The sequence below is a fragment of the Lepisma saccharinum genome, chromosome 1 (genome assembly GCF_977018435.1).
Source record: "Lepisma saccharinum chromosome 1, izLepSacc3.1, whole genome shotgun sequence".
NCBI lineage: Eukaryota > Metazoa > Arthropoda > Insecta > Zygentoma > Lepismatidae > Lepisma > Lepisma saccharinum.
In genome coordinates this window covers 4156669-4171425 of record NC_139229.1, presented here as the reverse complement: position 1 = coordinate 4171425, position 14757 = coordinate 4156669, and the positions used below count along the sequence as shown (strand labels likewise).

At 39.3% G+C, this 14757-nt stretch overlaps 1 protein-coding gene across 1 annotated transcript in view; it reads left to right on the top strand.

Moving 5' to 3' along the window:
• Window positions 1-4193: 4193 nt before the first annotated feature.
• Window positions 4194-14757, top strand: part of pHCl-1 (pH-sensitive chloride channel 1) — a 655929-nt gene continuing 645365 nt past the window's right edge. Inside the window, exon 1 of the mRNA XM_083128521.1 lies at window positions 4194-4609. The gene's annotated coding sequence lies outside the window, so the exon portion shown is untranslated. The remainder of the gene's footprint in view (window positions 4610-14757) is intronic.

Below are 14757 nucleotides of genomic sequence, written 5' to 3'. Positions count from 1 at the left end.
GTCGGAATTTTTCCTGCCTTGTCCCTGCATGAAGCGACTCTGGGGTTCACCCAGCCTCAAATAAATGGGTTCTTGGGGACAACCCTTGGGGCAGGCTAAGTCGGCCGGAGCGTGATGCTGATCACTCATCTAAAATGACGAGATCGAAGATGCGTGGTTAATGGCACGGTGAAATGCGCAATGGGAACTTTACCTTACTTATATGAACAGTAAAGAGATGGTGCAAGAATATGCATTTAACAAAACACATTCCTCCTTCTACTTGCATAAGACCACTATTATTTATATCAGCGAGAGGTGTTCTACCTAGACAATTAATGTCAAAATAAATAAATAAATAGTAAAATGAGAAATTTATAGATTAACGAAAAGATCGATCGATTGATTTGTTGTTTAAGTCCACTTTATGCACAGATAGGCTAATCGGGACTGTGCCTACAGTTTAAAGTGGGATCCAAACCACTGTGCCATAGGCCTCCACCGGGTATCGAACGCGGGACCCAATTATAAAATTAAATTTTAAAGTTGATATGCTGCTAGTGTAGCCACTCAAAATGAGTTATTTTAACGGAACATTAAAATTGGGAACGCAATATGTTAGGAAGAATTTAAAGATTACCAAATTAAAGTGTGACCTGCTTTACAGTGAAATTTTATTGAATATAATATTTCCAGAAATAGTAACAAGGTAAAAATATCAATTTAATTCAATTACGTTGGTATTAACTATTAAGTATACCTTTCAGTGCACAGATAAGGGTATATACCCTTGTCTGCGTTTCAGTGTACCAAGTTTACCTTCTTTTTCGAAACACGTAATGGATTTTTAGAGTTCAGTGTGGTGTCCGGGAGAAATTTGGAAGAAATCTTAAGATACCTACATTTAAGATCCGACATAACTTGCATTGAGAAAACACATTTTTCAATTGAGGAACAGAAAACCATGAGTGGGAAAATTCAGAAAAATTGGCTTCTTGGAGCAGCATGCTTCGAACTAGGTGTGTGTGTGTGTGTGTGGTTGTTAACTTGATCTCGAGAAAACAATTTCCGTCTCAATCCAGATCCCGGGAAATGAATTTCCGATGTTCGGGATGCGGAAAATTGTGAACGGTCGTGTATTAAAATTCTTGATTTGCAACATTTTTTAAACATTGTAAGTGGAGGAAATTGTTGGAAATAACAAGTTTAATTCCAGACATTACTAGAACAATCACTTCATGATAAAAGGGCGCACACAATTCCCAGTGTTTGTAAGCCATGAAGATTCCGTACCGAAAATTTCCCGAACTTTTCTGGAAATGGTGAATATTTCCCATCTCGAACTCTGATCCCGTCCTTTTTGATTTGATTGTTGTCACTTAGTGTCGCTTTTATAACAATTTTGACTAATCGCAACGATGAGGATGAGTGATGATGTGATGAAATAGTAAAAGAACATTCACAAGGAACACCTATGCCTCGAATCACATCCTGGAACTCCCTTTCGTCGTAATGCACATTCCTGAGACAAGTGGTAGCTACTGATTAGAAGTTTTTAAATTACTTTTTGAACATAAAATGGTTCATTTCCACGTTATTTACCTACTAACATTTTCTAGCGATATATTACACTTATTGTAAATCCGATTGTGTTATAATCGCATATAATCCTGGACTGCGTTTTGCACACTAACAAGGCTCTGGCGTCTGAACTCACAGCCAGCATATGTAATCATCTGTGGGTCTCGTGTTGTTTCGTCCAAATGTGATTCTAATCGTCCTTTCGCCCATCTCATCGTATCACCCTTCATCAGGGTGCGAAATCCTGGGGGGGGAGAGTTTTTGTTACAACAAACAAAAGATAAACAATTACATTTAATTTCAAATATACTGTACTAAGAATAATATCGAATACGTACACAAATTAGTGTAGTTGTGAGTGTTCAATGCTTTTTCTCTCTCAAGAGATTATTAACAAATCTACATCAATATGCACAATAAATGTAAAACAAGAATGCAAAACAATAATAACTATGAAATCTAATTGATTTATATTAATGTAAACCAAAACTAAAGAAAATTTATACATAGTAAAAACCACTTCAACTATTTCATAATTTATTAACATTTTGAACCAGTTAGTAAAGGACGTAGTTTGCTACTTTATCATATATGATATATTTAAAAGTAACACATTTATTTATTTTTGGGTAATTAATAATATTAATATACTTTTAATTTAGTAATTTATTTTTACTTTTAGTAACATTATAAATATGTATATCGTCTAATTTATATGTATGTTTGTGGGGGAGTGGGGGTTGTATATTAAGATCTTCTCCCCACCAGTCTTAAATGATTTCGCACCCTGCCCTTCATCCTCATCTTCACGATTAGTGGCAGAAAAGCGAAGTAAAATAAAACAAATCAAGTCAAATCAAAGTTGCTCGTTTGAGAGTGTGCGATGTCTCCTCCACTCGTCCATAGTTGGCATGGCCATATTTAGAGGGGGGGGGGGGTTAGGGTTCAAATCCTCCCGGAACTTCTGGCATGTTGGATTAATGGGAGTTCAGAAACTAAAATTTGTAACACAATAAATTTTCAAAAAAATATTCGCAGTTTCACTTAAATACAACAGAGACACAATTCTGAAACGATCGAGCTAGAATTTTCAAACATTTTGAATTCTGAAATTTGAGAGAAACTGGTTCAATTCTCAGAATTGCAGCCCAACCGCGACTACTTCATTTTCACTTCTGCTGTCCTCTTATCAGTGCTGTTCCTGGATCAGACTGAAAATTACTTTGTGATTGTCCCAAAATTCCCGTTCCAACTTTTAAATTCCCTGTTCGATAAGGGTTTAAATCCCCATTTATAAGAGTTCAAACCTAGGATATCCAGCTTGGTAGCACATTGCATTCACTAGCCTTCACCCAACGGTTCGATATAGTACATACATTTAACCTATATGCGTTCTATAAAGGACATACTTGTATAGTGCATAGTGCTTGTATATAATGCTGTTTGGTAAATATAGGAACAATATGAGCGTCGGAAAGTGGGATCGAACTGGTCTATAGAACCCCCCCCCCAAATTGACATCGTTAATTGCAAGTTACAAAATAGCAGGACGTTTGTTAGTTTTATTGTTAATAACGGAAATAAAGTCCAGTTAGATAGTATTCGAACAAAATAACCAAAGAGAAACTGCGTTAGATCGAAAAATTGAGGTTACAATACAGGCACCAGGTTATGCTTTACCATTTAATCCAAAGAATAACTGGTTTTCAAAATTCCAAAAATTAAGTTTATGTGAATGGTCAAACAATATAAACGTTATGACTAAAATTTCTCTCTTACTTTTCGAGCTTTTTTTTGAGGTATCTAAAATTTAATAACAAAAGAGTAGAAAAGTCTCCTCAAGGATATAAGGACAGCAATAACAATAATAATAATACATTTGGAATCAATTAGTTATTTATTATGACATTTTAATTATTATTAATTAATATTCATTATTGTTATTATTTCAATTATTCAAATTTCTTGTGAACAATTTTTCCTGCCTACGGCCATGATAGTTGGCGCCACTGCAGCAGCCAACTATCTAGCACATTACAGAAGATCATAGATTATGTCAGTATGTTCCTTTTATAAACTAAAGTTACCACACATTAATATCAATTTATTTTCGAAACAAACACACTTACGATGTAATGAATCTGCTTTTCGTGCCGCATAAGAAACTGAAACATGTTGAAGAAAAAAAGGATTCTTGTAATGAAAACCCGCGCTGCATTTGAAGACGAGACATGTCAGAGATATATATCATCAATATTGTCTGAAGAAATTTTGGGAAGGGGTTGCGAGGGAGGCCGACGTCATATATGCACTGCAGATGTAAGCTATTGTGTATTCGCTGCATACAACTGCATTCGCGCTACGGCTTCGTAATCGTAGCAAGGAAACTCCCCCCCCCCTTTACTTTAGTTTCCAAATTCTTGTAATTTGTTGATGTGCCGCAGGTGACTTCCGAAAGACTGACATTCGTCCTACTCCTGTAGGGGATCTAGAACGCGAGATGTTAAGAATTCGTCGCCTCCGTAGCAGTTTGGGCCTGATGCCTTTGGCGAAATGCCCTGCGAAATAGTTGCCAAAATTTCCCGCATGGAGGCGCGCCGGTCCGGGTGTGACGCAGACCGAACTAGTCCGCATTAAGTCGCGAATTATCCAACTGCCTGTAACCATCCAGCCTGAGGTGATCCTTGTCGTTTTGCTTTTGTTTATTTTTTTAAAAATTCCGCACCAGGAGTCTGCTATCGGCGGGAATATCACACAAATCCCAGTCGCGACGCATCGTAATGTTGGGAATTTAGTAGTGTTCGCCGATTGTCTGTAAAAACAAACTTGCGACAAACAGTTGAAGGATTGTTTTTCAGTTTTTTTTACCCCTCTTTATCGTTGTGAAGTGCGCTGTGTGAAAATGAATCGTCACTGAATTGGAACTTCATTTTTGTCGATTCGTGTGCCTGAGGATGTTATCCTACCTGTGTGTTTGACGCAAAAACGATCGTTTCTTTTCCGGAGGAGAAGAGAGTTGCACCAGTGAGGCTCATTGGCACCACTGCAGGTAAGCGTTGATCGATAAAACGAGGAGACTTGTTGTCAAGTAGAGCAAAACTTTTTGTCTCCCGGTCACCTAGGTCTGTCTTTATTTAGACTTCCCTTAGCGGTAAAATTAGGTTCAAGGCACGTTTTCCTGCCCTTTTCACTTGACGAACCAACTTATTTTGCTTGTTTTTGAGCAAATTTTGAAGACATTTTAGCCACCGCGATACGCGAACAACTGTAAACCGCGTGCGCATTGCTGTGGATTTTTATCGTCGTAAATTCCGTTACGGCTGAAGCTGGGTGAGAAAGATAGGAGGACTATTTCAATGCTTCGGAACAAGTTTTGTACGCAAGGAAACATTAGGATGACATTATCAGCAACAAGAAAGTTACTGAGAAATGGGTATTACAAGCATAGTGAAAGGTTACGGTTTATCTTGTGTTTCGTTTCGTCATGACAAATAATCTAATTTGTATCATGCGCGTAGCGAAAGCTTACATCTTTTCTTTTCCTATTGTTTATTTTCTCCACGATAAGTAATCAAATGGGTATCATAAGCAGAGGCGCCAACTTCAGATACATTTTTCGGGAGACAAGGTAAAGTTTTGGTGGGGCAAGATCGGCGTAAACAATAATTTATATGTAAATATACACAAAATGTGCCCTTCTAGGTGAATTTTGGGGGGCCGAAAATGCCTTGCCCCCCCAAAGTCGGCGCCTATGACCATAAGCGTAGCTAAAATTACATCTTTCCCTATTGTTTCTTTTTTTCACGAGTAATAATCCAAGAAAGCGTAAAAAAATGTTACCTCTCTCTATTTTATCGCCGACCTCCGTGGCAGAGTGGTTAGCACAGTGCTACGACGCCAGGGGTCCCGGGTTCGAATCCCTGCCTGGGCATGGGTGTTCTTTGTGAGTGTCCCTTCATATGGGTTTTTCTTTTTTGGAACTAAACCTATGACTCCCGTGCTACCAGACTGCCCTATTGTCCCGGGTGGCAGCACTTCATTAACCCATTGCGTCAATTCGCCTCTTATCAAATCCCAGGAACACTGACATAATTCCGACGGTACACCATCTTCTATAGTAGTTTTATGCATCCATTTCATCATATGATTACTCATCCTCATCTTCGCGATTAGATGAAAGTGACAGAAAAGCGTAGTAAAATAAACTAAATTGATCAATTAATCCTTCTTCACGTAAGCCGGCCCCCGTGGCGGAGTGGTTAGCACATCCCGCTACGACGCCAGACGTTCCGGGTTCGAATCCTGGCCTGGGCATATATGTTTGTGAGTGTCCATTCATCATATCATCACTCATCCCCATCTTCGCAAATTAGCCAAAAGTGGCACAAAAAGCGAAGTAAAATAAAGCAACTTTAAAAAAAACCTTCTTCACGTTATTTCACACAAAAGTGCAGTCCATTATTCTGTAGTCAGGATTGGAAAGTTGGAGTTATGCATAAATAAAAAACAGCCTTAATGGGTTAGCAATAATCACACTCATATGACGCCTCAGTGGCAGAGCCCGTTCAGAGGTACATTCGCTATCTCGCCACCCAAGGTACCAGATTCGAGTCCGGGTCTGGACATCTGTGCTTCTTTGTGAGTACTCATTATATATTTCAAATAATCATTATTCATCCTCATCGTGGCAGAAAAGCGACTTACATTAAGAAATATACAACTAATCGCACCCACTTAGACAAAAGCTTGCAGTGTATCCCAATGGTGTAGCGGTAACGTGGTCGCCTTCTATTCAAGGGGTCTCTGGTTCGATACCCGACGGAGGCACCTAGTGTTTCGGATACCAGTTTAAACTGTAGGTCCAGTCCCGATTAGCCTATCTGTGCATAAAGCGGACTTAAAAGCTCAAAACAAACTTTTACAAGTTCATGTTGTTATATGGGACGATATCCCACATAACTCTACTTAATGTACGAAATTCCGCACTGAAATATATACAGGGCAATTCAAAATGAATGCTGTAACTTTACACAGTTATTATGACCTTACTATTTATGATAGAAAATCAGAAAAGGTATCAATATAAAGAAAAGCTCTGGAAGTTTTATTCCCACTTATCGGGCTTATTCTGCTTAGCCGATGCTCCACCAGGATCGCCAGTGTCGCAAAATGGCTAATGACCAGTAGAAGGCGTATTGTGTGTTGGAGCTATCGAGAACTGATTCAATCACAATGGTAAAAAGACATTTCCGCATGCGTTTCGGTAGTAATGCATATGTTTCACCCTTCAGAAAGATTTGCCAAAGTTACAACTGCGAATTGTCAGTACCTTCGAAACCGTTGACAACGACTTGCTGTCTCGTGCATAGCAAGTACCGTTTGGACCTTTTCCGCATTACACATGGTTCCTACTTTATATTGATACCTTGTCTGATTTACTATCATAAATAGTAACGTCATAATAACCGTGTAAAGTTGCACCATTCATTTTGAATTACCCTGTATGTTGACGACTTCTAACTTTATAAAACTAAGTTGTGACGTGTCTCTTTAGAATTTTAAAATACTCATATACATAAGTTTAGACCGCAGAATAAGTGAGTGATCCACAGACTCACCACGAGTATCGCAGTGTATTACTTAACCCCTCCACCCTACATACACTCTTGGATAAAATAAAAATCGCAGATATCTCATTTCTAATTAGTCGTCTGTTTCCTGAGCATGCAATGTTAATTACACATATCCATTGTCAAGTGCTTTAAACTATACTTATTCTAAATCTGCAATTCGAGACAGCACCTCTTCTCTCGTCTTCAGGTGAAATTTCTTTTTCCGGTGGTGGGAATCGAATCTACGACAGACTTGTGATTTTACTCAAAATCCGAGGCTTTAATCAATTACTCAACAGCGTTATTTACTGCGATCGACTTTTTTGATGTCGCAGTCGTGCGTAGGTCCTTGAGTCCACAAAGTTAAATCTTTATCTGGTAGTTTCTTATTGAGTGGATTGCGTTCGATTGTTGTCGAAAACAGAGAAAATGGAATCGTTACAACCCAGAAGTGTACGTGACTGTACAAGCCCATCTAGAACGTGTATATCGAGTTAAGTTGATAATTCACAATTTACTCAACTTGACACTTGGAGCTTGAAGTTTGTGATATCTAAACTTTACAAATTGTTCGATTATTTTACGGGTACAGTGGGATCCATGAGTATTACCGTGCAAATTGTCCATCACCATGTTCGTGCACTTTATTTGACCCAATAAGAGCTTCAAGAATTAAAAGAAAACTCAAAACAAGCTGTTGACAACTTCTGCTCCAGCATACATAAAAATCCATCGCTTAAAAACACATAGAATATAAGAAAGAAATTAATGAAAATAGTCATGGACAATTTGCACGGTAATACTCATGGATCCCACTGTACAGTCAACGGCAAAGATAATGGTACGCAAATTGTCCATAATTATTTTCATTACTTTTTATTCTACATCCTGTGTTGTTTTAAGGAATGAAATTATGTTGGTGAGAAACAGGGATTATTGACGTATTTATTTCAATTCATTATCATCACATTGTGCAATACAGACCGAATGAAAATGGTGGTGGACAATTCGCCTACTTGTTTCTTTTGCCGTTGGGTGTACAAACAGACGGGTTGCTGAATCGAAATAATTTACGTTTGCAAGTTCTTCAACAATGTAACTTTTTACACTCTGTCTCGGGAACGTGTGGAACAACGCCGTGCATAACGGTAGAGAAGGGAAGAAAACGAGTGGGTGAATCAAAGCAGTGCGCACTGCTGCAAACGGCTGCCAGCTGCAGCCGCGAATATACTCACTTCGCCTCTAACGCGTTTGGTCGAGATCTCTGGAGCACTACTTGCGCAGAGGAATTGTTTTCGTTCGCTTGCTCCACATACTTCTGAGCAGATTAGATCTTTAAATTTGTTACTTTTCGAGATATCGACACATTACTTCAGATTGATTGTTACCTGTCAGGTCGATAAATTAATTTTGGCTGCGTTTAGCTATTATTTGATGTGTCTGTAAATTGGCGTTCGGTCTATATAGCTCTTGCCATTTCTGAGATACCTATAGTTGAAACAAACACGACCGACTCATAAGGTACTTTTTTCAGCTTTGTTTAGTAGCAGCAGCTGCAAAAGACTACAGCATAGGCGTGCGCAGACCCTCGGATTATGGGGGAGAGGGAGGGGGGGACAAAAACCTTGCTGAAAGTTTAATTGGAGGAAGAAAAACCTCATTTCATCTCACTGTGTTATTGTATTGATGGGTACAAAACAGGGGCGCATGTAGAGTTTGTCCGGATTCGCCGAAAATCACTGTACTAGAAGAATTCAAACTTCCGTGGAACCAATGTTCTTTGCCGCCCCCTCTTTATTCCTCCTCTCTGTGGTTGAGATACTATTTACATATAAACATGGTTTGCACAGCAGATTCCCAACAGCGATGGCGATTTTTGCTCCCCGCACCATGGCCTATGTACAAAGAGAAAGTAAGCTCTCCTTTGCCTCCTTTCACACATTTGTTACGCAATCGGCGCTACTGATTTCCAATGTATGGGCAATTTATTCTGCAAACGCATAGAGGTAACAGAACTATAACGAATGAAGTGTGTGGGAGTGTTATAGAGCGATCACAAACAAAAGAACCTTCCGCGAGAAGTCTCCGTGCACGTTCCCTTTCTGGATAATAAAGCTTTTCCTCGAGCAAGCCCTCATCTCCAGGAAAATATCAACTCGAGGCAGCCCCCGGCACCTATTCAACTCTGGCCATAAGGAAGCATCCTCCACTCTGCCCTTCCCCTCCACGCGGGAGTTCGGTGCACAAGAGTCGCGGATCTGCGCGGCTTTTTGCTTGTGGTTCCACTATAATAATACATTTTCTGAAGCATGAAGTTGGATAGTTCAATTTCATAGGAAATAATGCACCTTCCTTCTCCCTACATAGCTGCTTAGAACTTTCACCGACTTGAAAATAATATATTTTTTGAAGAGTATAATAACATTGTTTAATGACAAGATTCTTCTACACTAAATTTCTAAGTGAGAGTATTAGGGGGGCAACTGCCCCGTCTTGCCCCCCCTCCGTGCCCACGTCTATGGCAAAATATATCTATTGTTGATTTTCAATTGTTGGAACTCCATTGACGAACAGACGGCCCAATCGAAATAATTTACGTCACGTTAAACTAACACCTGTCAGGTTTTCAACTTGAGTCAATTTTGGTGAGATATTGACAGGTCAATTCTGATCAATTGTCCTCTCATGGACAGACTGGCTGATCAAGTTAGTACAGGGAGGTTATTTCAGTTGTTCACCGCCAGCGTGTCGGCCGTTCGGCGGACTCTTCATGCAACAGGTCCCGGCAAATTGCGTTCAGGAAGTCCGTAACAGAAACCGCTTGTTTTGTAATGTTTCCACTTTTCACAATTACAGTTACAATTACAATTGAAATAAGCACGTACCTTGTCGCAAGGATGCTGGAAAAGGTGTCCTCGCAAATACAAATATTTCTGGCACCTTATTCCTGACATCTAATCTTAGATTAGACATCGCTACTTTATCCTCAGTTGACATTAAGGGAAGACAGCATCCCGGCGCATAAAGCAAACCGAAAGCGTAAAATGATATTTAAAAGTATTAATAATGATGATCACTAACCTCCTGTGTTATAAGAGATGTTGAAAATGACCTCCTTGAACCTTCTTAGGTTCAAGAGATCCTGTCTCTCGTAATTCCCTGACCACTTTTCTGCAAGAATTCGTTTTCACGTAATTATCGTACATAAAAACTCTCTGTTCAAGAGTATATTTGTTTAACGGCATAAGTAATGAATGAATAACAATTAACACACAATAAACACTGGCCATGAGTAGCACATTACAATAACACAGTATAAACAACACGCGTACTGATAAACGCAAACAGAAGTGAACATGAACGTACAGTGACTACGTCTGGTAGCTGACAGTGTTGCTAACCATTTTTCGGCAATGTCCCTACAGACGTAGTCAAAATGTCCCTACAACTGACCAAATGTTCCTGCTCCACGTAAAGCGACTAAAAAAAAAAAACACCTCATGAGCATGCAAGACAGAAGATAAAATATACACATTTACTTACCAAATCTTTCTGCTCGGTGCTTCCACAATTAATGAAGGAGCGAATTTACAGTACAGGACCCCTCCCCGATTTTTGTAATATTTGGCATACTCACTAATTGAGGCCTCCTAATCACGAATTTGAAGTTAAAATTTGTGGGTCACGTGTAGAAATTGCAAAATAAGTTAAATTGAGTGGTCCGCGATCGGCACGATTGCTCATTATTTACCGGAAGATTTTGTGTTTCCAATACTTAAAAAACGAAATATACATTCATGATATTACTACGACCCCAAATTTTAACTATGTTTGCTTATCCTAACCTAACCGTACCTGAATGGTTCGTGGGGCTATCCGTCAATGGTTTGTTGGGCTACCCGTGCATGTTTTTTTCGAGCCCAAATTTTAACTATGGTTGCCTTGCCTAACCTAACTTAACCTAACCTTACCGAGAATGGTCAGTGGGGCTATCCGTGAATGGTTTTGCGCTAATGGTGATTACGAACCGATAAAAAATCTTATTTTCGTAGCACTTTAACGGCAAACGTTCATCATCGAAGACGCCATTTTCGTATCCTGCAATTTTATGATTGATGTACTGTTGCCAAATTTACCTGTAATCAAATCAGTTCTTCTACATCGTGATTGTCGCTGTCACATGTAAGGACGTTCTTTGGGCAATATACTGAAATCCATAAGTTTATTAATTAGCCCACAGCCATCCTCCTGCACACTCAACCTAACAATCTGTACAACATTAACAACTTTTTACTGTTCTCTTCCGCCATTATTACACAATTCATGCTCTCCAAGTATGAAATCAACAGTGTGGCAACGCTGTAGAAAGCGTAACTAATTGCAAACGTCTATTGTTCATATCAACAAATATGGCTACCATACTTGTATACGGAGAATCATTGCGAGAATTGAAAAGCTTATTTTACAATTTCTACACGTTAATGAACAATTTTTTCACCTCACCCCAACATGTTAACTTGAGATAAATCATCACGACTAATTATTTCGTGAGTATAAGACGTAGCATAGAAATTACAGAAGGGTCCGGTATTGTAAATTCTTGCCTTAATGAATAATAGGGGTGTGCGGGACAGAATTTTTTGGGTCGGGACGGGATCGGGACGGTAATTTTTTTAAATCCCGACATTCGGGACTGAAAAATTTGCAATTTCCCGACCAAGTCGGAAAATTTTCGGGACGGGAAATGTTCGAAATTTTCCGAAGCACTGGAAATTTAAGTCATTTTCACTTTAAGTGATTGTTTTTGCATTTCTAGAATAAAAATTTACAATTTTCGATAAGTTCCAAAAACTTACAATGCAGAAAACGTCGAGAATTAACGACTTTTTAAAGTGACCATTCGGTATTTCCCGACTGCTCGGGATCCCGAAAAGTCGGGAAGTCATTTCCCGAAGTCGGGATTGGGACGGTAATTTTTTTTCCCGATCCCGGTCCTGACTTTTCGGGATCCCGCACACCCCTAATGAATAACGTTGAGTCGTTTACTATTGATTATGTTATTTGAAGTCATACATGGTGTTGCTGTGAAGAGATAGATGTTGGTTGGTGATATATGCTGTATTTCCTGCAGTCTTTAACAATTTTGGTCCCATTTTATTTCCCTTTGTTGTTTTTGTATCACTTAACATTGAAAATATTCTTTCCGTTTCCACGTTAGAATGGGGCAATGTTAGCACTATTTTCGCGAGAGTGGAAATGTTTTCAAAAAAGAACGTGCCTTGAAAGTTTTTGGTAACCGATAACATGTTCCAAAATTCTGATGGAGACTTGTCAGTTAGTTCTTTTTTTTCCTCCTCGCTAAAGTATCCAGATAAACTAATACATAAAATGTAATTTTCCAAGATTGTAAAAAGTACCTACGATTTCCCTCATTTGGCAAAATCTGTCCCTACGTCCCTACGCGGGCGAAATTTAGTGAAAAGTCCCTATGCGTAGGGACATGTCCCTACGGTTGGCATCACTGCCGATACGTGCAGTTTGAAGCGCCCTCTCGCGGCTGACAACTCCCCCAACCTCCGATAAGTTGCCGGCGCTGTCGCGACAACTGAGGATAAAGTAGCGATGTCTAATCTAAGATTAGATGTCAGAAATAAGGTGCCAGAAATATTTGTATTTGGGAGGGCACCTTTTCCAGCATCCTTGCGACAAGGTACGTGCTTATTTCAATTGTAATTGTAACTGTAATTGTGAAAAGTGGAAACATTAGAAAACAAGCGGTTTCTGTTACGGACTTCCTGTAATGCAATTTGCCGGGACCTGTTGCATGAAGGGGCCGCCGAACGGCCGTCACTCTGGCGGTGAACGACTGAAATAACCTCCCTGTATTAAGATGGAAGACCATAAAAAATATAGCTTACTGAAGAATTTTCTGCCTCAGAACATTAGTAATGAATTTGTGTACATTCTTAACCCAAAAGAGTATAATTTAAATTGTTAATTATTAGCTATTCTTTCGAAGGCAACCAGTTAATGTTGTTCTTTTAGGATTCAATTACAGTCTACATAAAGCTGTACAATAATAATCTTCATCTTTCTAGCTTTACATGACTTTTGAAACCAACAAACATTAACTATATCATGTTGCCATCTATGAAAGAAAAATACAAGCTTTATATTTTTATAGCGTAATTTAATTGTTCATTAAGAATGGCTTAATAGGTATGAGTGAATAGGGTGTTCGAATGGTATGGGTGTATAGTAAATGCATTTTTCGACATCCTGACAGAGGCAGGGCGCACCGGGATTTCGCCTCGACTTTTACACACTTCTTTCCCTTATAGGTAATTCATTTGTACTGAAAAGGGTTTCGAAAGATAAGAGTCAAATAGGGTGTAATAGGGTGTTTGAAAATTGAATCAAATGACCTAGGTCTTATTCAGAAGTTGTAATTTTATGCCGTGTTGTTTCCTTGTTAGTATACGGAATAGATTTAGGAACGGATCTTACAAGTTGTAAATATCTAGAACTAAATTTAAGCAATAAAATACCAGTTCATAATATTGTAATCTACACTCCTCACAAAATGTTTGGAATATTGTTATACGTATTAGGCAATACGTGATAGGCAAGATCTTGGAATTCAACAACATATGGTATCTGTCTGCTGCACGTTCTCTTGTTCTCTCTGACATATGCCATCCTGCCTATCACCTATCGTCTAATCGTCGCCGCCTTGTAATCAAGAGGTCCCGGGTTTGATTCCTGGCGGAGGCACATAGAGGTTCGGATCCCACTTTAAACTTCAGGTTCAGTACCGATTAGCCTTACTGTGCATAAAGTGGACTCAAGACACAAAATCGCTCAATCAAAACCTATCGCCTAATATAACAATATTTCAAACTTTTGTGAGGAGTGTATTTTGGTATATAGAATATTCAGCTGGAGACAAACGTTAGAGCAGAGGCGGTGGTAGGACCCCGCAGACTTCGTGGTGTGGTGGACCTCCAAGTTAAAAGCCCCCCCCCCCCCCATGAAATTGTTGATTTCTTGTCACATTTATTACAGAACTTTGTTTCTAAGCATTGGCAATGTTGCGGCTCCGGACTGTTGTGCATCTTTCACCGCTGAGGTTATGATAAAGACAACACTCGCGTAATGATTACATGTGGATGTATTGTATAGAAATATAAGTGAACTACATATGATAATGCAGAGCGTTATGAACAACGAACTTATGCAACGCAATCTGTCTCTGTTGTCTGCTCGACGACGTTCTATTGTTTTTAGTAATTCTTAACGCCAAGAGATGGCGCTGGTTGGCTTTTTACATACTGTTTTGCGATTGACGGAACAGGCAATGTAATACATTTAAAATATATTATTTTTTCAAATTAATGGTATACTCTGTCCCGGGAATCTCTGGAGCCGGGAACGAAGGCAAGTCTCTGCGCTGGTGGTGACTCGAGAGGACTCCACCAATGAACACATATGAAGGAACGGGATTTAATGGAGGAGGAAACGGGACTGCAGCGACTAGTCTTTGCAGCAGCGTGTACTGCTTCACTTCGCCCACTCACTTTCTTCC